The sequence below is a fragment of the Pongo pygmaeus genome, chromosome 10 (assembly GCF_028885625.2).
Source record: "Pongo pygmaeus isolate AG05252 chromosome 10, NHGRI_mPonPyg2-v2.0_pri, whole genome shotgun sequence".
Classification (NCBI taxonomy): Eukaryota; Metazoa; Chordata; class Mammalia; order Primates; family Hominidae; genus Pongo; species Pongo pygmaeus.
Window position 1 is genome coordinate 75,194,062 of NC_072383.2, and position 7,086 is coordinate 75,201,147.

The 7,086-nt window shown below is 36.9% G+C and overlaps 1 long non-coding RNA gene and 1 other non-coding gene across 2 annotated transcripts in view; one reads left to right on the forward strand and one right to left on the reverse strand.

The window, feature by feature from the left end:
• Positions 1-1,546, forward strand: part of LOC129009805 (uncharacterized) — a 52,260-nt gene extending 50,714 nt beyond the window's left edge. Inside the window, exon 3 of the long non-coding RNA XR_008492848.1 lies at positions 1,201-1,546. This is a non-coding gene — a long non-coding RNA (uncharacterized LOC129009805). The remainder of the gene's footprint in view (positions 1-1,200) is intronic.
• LOC129011096 (small nucleolar RNA U13) lies at positions 835-934 on the reverse strand. Its single transcript, XR_008493221.1, has one exon. It is a non-coding gene; the product is annotated as a small nucleolar RNA U13 (small nucleolar RNA).
• Positions 1,547-7,086: the final 5,540 nt, after the last annotated feature.

The following is a 7,086-nucleotide window of genomic DNA, read 5'->3' on the forward strand; positions in this document are numbered from 1 at the left end:
CCTGTCATGCTGGTTTTTTATTTGAAAATGGGTCCCAGCTGCTCTGGCTTTCTTAATCCCTCCCAGAAAGGCATAAGCGACAGCGTCTCCCCCTGGGAGACTGCAGCTCCAAAGCTTTTTCTCCTAGGTAGGGAAAGTGCAAAGCCAGACACTATTATCATGCTTACTTCCCCAGCTGGCTAATTAGATCAATATATGGTTTATATTTTGATGAATAGACAGGCATATAAGCATGTGTGTTTGTATATATATATGTGTATAATATATAAAAATATATAGAGAGAGATAATGGAAATTGTTATTTAATTAGCATTTTTAAAACTTCTATCAGGTTCTAGCATATAATAAGGATTCATTTTCAATGAATACTTGAAAATGTGAAGAGATAAAAGTATTACATAGCCAGTACAGGAAATTTTGTAAGTTTAAATATTTCCCCATATTTTGTGTTTAAAATAAGATTGAAAGCTAAGTATTTGACTTATATGTTTTAAATCCAATCAAAGAACTGAAGACTGTGAACTCATTCTCTAGCTTCTTTTTATAATTATATAACTTTAGTTTTGAACCCGCTCTCTAAGAACTTTTAAATTATTATCTCTTATCTATATTTGATATTATTAAATCATTCACTTTTACATTTAGAAATTTTTAAACCAAAGAATTCATAGGATAGTTTTAATTTGTATACCTTTTATATATGATATATAAAATTTTGTTCCTGAGTAAAGTTATAGACTCTATTCTTATATCCTATATTATGCCAGTGATGTATAACAAAATATACTTTATTTATACTCAGAGTAGATACTTACATTCTTTTTTCTTTTCACACATCAAGGGTAATGTGCTGACATTATAACAAGGTTTGAGGGAGGCCCATCTCACAAAAATGTGGAAACCCAATCATCAAGCTTATGAACCACAAAAGGATCTAGATACTGATGTTCTTATATACTTATTTCTTATGTTGAATAGTGCAATTCAAATTCTATTCTTGAAGCTTAAAGATAACACTGGAGCTGGCCCAAACTAGTAAAATATATGATTGTGAATGGAGTTTATCAAAATGTAGACACAGTAAGTATCCTAAAGCTTTAAATCTACTTCTGAAACAATGACAAGCAGGCATTTTGCCAGTGCTAATTTGCTTTACTCTATTGATTCAAGCTTTATTGGGCATTCTATTGTCTCTTCTAGGGAAGGCATAAGTGGAATACAGAACAGTGAAGCTTTATTCAAGATAATGTTATACTCATGAATCACGCCACCTAATACCTGCACTGCTTAGACATGCAGAACATAAAGCGTCTTCTCAAGATATCTCAGTAAAAGATATCTCTTCTTATATACAAAAGTGGAACTTGTTTTGTGCAATCACTTCTTGGTACAGTTACAATAGAAAATTCTCAGATGTACTCCACTACTTTAAATAGATTCCTGCATCATTGAAAAAAAATTTCCAAGTCAACATAGTCTTAAAACCTAGTCAATCTTTTCTTTAACATCTTGAATGAATAAAAGCTCACTCCCCTTATTACTACTTATTGCTGCCTGTCTGTCTCTAATTGCACACCCTCTCTGAGCACATTATTGAGTGAGGATAAAAAAGCATGCATTGTTTTTTTTTGTGCAGTAAAGTCATCAGAATATTATATGTTCAAGGGAGAAGAAAAAATTTTTGAAGACAAATGGAATGGTGATCTCATTTTTCGTCCTTATTATAGGCTAAGCATAACAGTCATGGTGTGACTATGACTGTCTGAGCAACTGATTTACATTTCTCCTTTACTACATTTCTTGCCCTGGTTGAATGACATAATGGGTATTTGTCCAATTCATTGTTCTCGGGAGAGCTGGCTTCTTATTTTCTGTTCAGTTAGAAACACCAAATCTTGTTTTTATACATTAATATCATCTACTAGGTGTCAATACAAAGCCTTTAAATATAGGGCTTTGCAGAAGAGGGATTTAGATTCATGGTTTCTAGAGTTTAGAAGAGGATAACCCTATGTATGCAGTTCAAAAATTTACATTTGTTTCTTAACACAGGTATTGATCATGATTTTCTATTTTGGTAAACTTTAGATATGAAGGTAAAATAAGCTGACATCTAGCTTTTTTGTGTGTTTGAAAAATGGCTTCAATGAGGGAGGTCTGTTGGTTACTGCAGCAGAGTGAATAGAACAGCAGGATAGCACAGAAGCTGAAAAAATGTTCTCATAGCATCTCAGTGGGGTTGAAAATAGGTACTACTCTTTTATCAAAAAAGAAAATAGGACATCATAAAGTTCATGATATCCACTTAGAGTTATCTATTATTATTCTTTAATATCTTAAAATGTAAAATTTGTAAATAGATCACCAAACAGGTGAAACATTTAAAGCTATTCCTTTTTCTTCTTTATTAAAGAGATCAAACCTAAAATAAAAATTTAAAAATAATAATAAAAGAAGAGATGAGCCACTGCTCTTCTTCTTGCTGGGTGGGTCATTTTACCTGAAGGACATCCTTGCTTTGGTTCTTACCTGTTTTGTTAGGTCTTCCTCTTACTGATGGAAGATGCTCCCTTGTGGTAAGCAGAGTAAACTGTAAACTTAATTAAAAACCAAAAGTAAACTGTAGATTTATCTTTAATCAAACCATAGGGCAACTTTGACTAATTTATTTTTACCAGGCAGTACATTTAGGCTAAAAGTAGGGACAGCCAGTATAATGGCTAAATACTGAAGAGGAGTGGACAACATGGGAAGAACAATCTGAAAATTCACTAATTGGTGGTATAATTGTGAAAGACAGGCTTTTAGGATCATATGGTGTTAGAACAAGGTTACTTAGTTCAACCCACTGATTGTATAGAAGTAAACCCTGATCCCAGAGAGATGAAGGGGCACCCACTCAAATGTAAATGGGCTGGCCGTTGGAGGCTGGGGGATGTAGGGCACTGCCCTCTTCTGGGGTCCAGCTTGTTGCTGGTAGGAAGCAAAATGGGACCAGTACTACCAGTCTTCAAGGGAAGGCATAAATCTAGATGTTAATGTAAAATTTTCCAATTTTAAAATATTGGCAAGTACATAATTCAAAAATTTTAAAACATTAAGTCATACAATATGTCTGTGGGTCTCAAGCTTGTAACTTTCGGGTGAAAACATGTGACATAGTCCATAAAATTCTTCTTTAATAACTATAAACATAAAATAAGAGTTTTACAAAATTATAACTACAGTAACCAACATAGCATGGGATGGCTACAAAAACAGACACATACATCAATGGAACAGAATAGAGACCCAAGGAATAACGCCACACACCTACAATCATCTGATCTTCAACAAAATCAGCAATAACAAGCAATGGGGAAGTGACTCCCTATTCAATAAATGGTACTGGGATAAACGGTTAGCAATATGCAGAAGATTGAAACTGGACCCCTTTCCTACACCATACACAAAAATCAATTCAAGATGGATTAAAGACTTAAAAATGAAACCTAAAACTATAAAAACCCTGAAATGTAAGGTAGGGAATACCATTCTTGACATAGGCCCTGGCAAAGATTTCATGATGACACCCAATGCAATTGCAACAAAAAAAATCGACAAATGGGACTAATTAAACTAAAGAGCTTCTGCACAGCAAAATAAACTATCAACAGAGTAAACAGAAAACCTACAGAATGGGAGAAAATATTTGCAAACTATGCATCTGACAAAGGTCTAATATCTAGCACTTACAAGGAACTTAAACAACTTAACAAGCAAAAAGCAAACAACCCCAGTAAAAAGTGGGCAAAAGATGTGAACGCTTTTTGAAAGAAGACACATGTGTGGCCAAAAAGCATAGGAAAAAAGGTTCAGCATCACCAATCATTGGAGAAATGCAAATCAAAACCACAATGAGATACCATCTCACACCAGTCAGAATAGCTATTAATAACAAGTCCAAAATTAACAGATGCTGGTGAAGTTGCAGAGAAAAGGGAACACTTATACACTGCTGGTGGGAATGTAAGTTAGTTCAGCCATTGTGGAAAGCAGTTTGGCCATTTCTCAAATGACTTAAAACAATTACCATTTGACTCAGAGATCCCACTATTGGGTATATACCCAAGGAAATATAAATTATCCTACCATAAAAACACATGCACACATATGTTCATCACAGTCCTGTTCACAATAGCAAACATATAGAATCAACCTAAATGCCCATTAATGGTAGACCGGATAAAGAAAATGTGCTATGTATACCCCATGGTATAATGCAGCCATAAAAAAACAAGATTATGTCTTTCACAGTAATGTGGATGGAGCTGGAGGCTATTATTCTAAGTGAACTCATGCAGGAACAGAAAACCAAATACTGCGTGTTCTCACTTTTAAGTGGGACCTAAACAATGAGAACAGATGGACACAAAGAAGAGAACAACAGACACCAAGGCCTACTTGAGGGTGAAGGGTGGGAGAAAGAAGAGGATTAAAAAACTACCTGTTGAGCATTATGCTTATTATGTGCTAACGAAGTAATCTGTACACCATACTCCCATGACACATAATTCACCTATATAACAAACCCTCACATATACCCCTGAACCTAAAATAAAAGTTAAAAAAGTTATCATTCAATGAATAGTTGTTGAGTAGTTTCTGGGTGACTTGCAGTTTTATTTGATGCTGTGGTGGATATGGAAGAAATAATTTCACTTATGTCTTCCCAAAGATTATAATTTGGCTAGACAGAAGAACCCAAGTATTCACAAAACAACCAGAAGACAAAAAAGCTTCACGACTTTGAGATGAGTAATCATGTTGCCTACACTTTAGAAAAAGGAGAGAATGATTCGCTAAATGCTCAGTGATTTTATGGATGCCGTATTTAGAGGCATAAACTGTGAAGGTCTAACTCGCTGTACTCTCTACAATATGTGTGTACACTCAGTACCCAGTCTGGATACCAAGGGTTGGTCCTTTCTAGTTTCTATGTTTCAGACCCATAAATCAAGAGGTCTAGACTCGTATTCAGCTCTCTCACAAAATGAGACTTCAGAGGTTTTGTCTCCTAAACCTGTCTTCTTCCTCTATTATTTAGGATGCTTTCTTGCTCAAGTAATGAAAAGTTCAACCTGAGCTGGCTTCAACTATAAGGACACTTGTTACATAACATCCTCACTGGGGGTGATACGGGGGAGAACAGAGGTTGTTTGATTCAGCAGATCAGTGATGTTGCCAAAGTCCTATTTTTTCCTACTCTTTTGTTTTTTCATCCTCATTGGCTTTGCTCTCATACTGGCCTCCCTCGTTTTCATGAGGTGTCTGCTGAAAGGCGTGTGCCCTTCTGGACATCACATCCAAACTGTGTTCAGAGGAAGAAAGGGGCTTTTCCTTCTGTGTCTCTGTCTTATGAGTGAGGAAACCTCTCATGGGAGCTCTTTGAAATATTTTGCCACAAGTCTTAGTGGTCAGGTTGGAATCACAAATCTATTCCTAAGCTAAACATTAGTGAGTGGAACGAGATTATCATAAAAGGCTCAGGCCAGTAATTCTCAACAGGGATGGACTAGTGCATCAGGTAGGATGATTCCAATCTTTGTTTTGTGTGACTGTTTCATACATCTCAGGATGTGTATCATAGTGAGTGAAAAATACCAGTAATACCTCTCGATCACCAAAAACTGATAACTTTAGTGAAAAAAAAAGATGATGGAAGGAAGACCAGTAGTGACCTCTCAGTCACTAAAAACTGTAATTCTCAACAGGGATGTATTGATGTTTCAGGTAGGATGACTCCGATCTTTGTTTTTGTGAGACTGTCCCATCCATCTCTGGATGTGTATCATACTGAATGAAAAATACCAGTAATACCTCTCAGCAACTGAAAACTCCCCTGCCCAGCATTTTGCAATAACTCCCAAGGGGGAGGGAGCATGCCCTGTTGAGGACAACTGGCTTCAATTGGTCATGTCAAAGGAATGAATTGAGGGAATTAATCACAAAGACAATGATACTCTTCCCCATGGGTCTGTTTCCCCATTTCAGCATCATCGTCTTTGTTATGCAAGTCAGAACCTCAAGTGGCATCCTACACATATGCCTCTTTCCCACTTATAACATCTGATAGTGACCAAGTCTGCTAAAATATACTTTAACTCTCTTTATTTCTCTTGATCGCCTTAGTCATCACAATAGTCCAGGTCACTATTATCTCTAGCTCAGACAATTGTTAAGAGTTTCCTAACTGGTATCCCTGCTTATATTCTTGCCCCTTATTCTCCCAATAGCAACCAACATGATTTTATTTTTATTAATTTATTTTATTTTGTGACAGGGTTTCACTCTGTCACCCAGGCTAGAGTGCAGTGACGCGATCACACTGCAACCTCTGCCTCCTTAGCTCATGTGATCCTCCTACCTCAGCCTCCCAAGTGGCTGGGACTACATGCGTGTGCCACAACGTCCTGTTAATTTTTGTATTTTTTGAAGAGTCAAGGTTTTGCCATGTTGCCCAGGCTGGTCTCAAACTCCTGGACTCATCGCCTGCCTCAGCCTCCCAAAGTGCTGGGATTACAGGCATGAGCCACCACGCCCACCCAGTGAATATGATTTTAAAATATATTCAGTATATCTAACTTCATTAAAAATTATTGAGTGAATTTCCATCGAGCTTAATAATTATCTGTTTACTTTCTCTGCCCCCTCACTTAAGCCTCGTGAGCACAGTCATGTCTTTGTAGTAGATTATATTATTTTCCCAAACACTTCTCTTCCTCCTGTGTAAGAATTATACATCCATGTCTTCTGCCATGTGACTTTTCAGCTCCTCCCACTGGAGTAGGAACATCATATTTCCTTGTTGTACTGATGTTGAGCTTGGCCATATGCCTTCCTCTGGCCAATGTGAAGTGGGTGGAGGTGAGTGTTTCCATAATGTGCCGTGAGAGACATGGTGTATTTCCACTTGCCGGTCTTGTGGTCCTCTGTGTGAAGATTGTGTGATAGGTAGCTTCTGGTCTTTGAATGAAAACATTTGGTGCACACCAGAACCCAACACAACCTGGACTCAGGCCCAATTGCACTCCAGCTGAAGTCTTG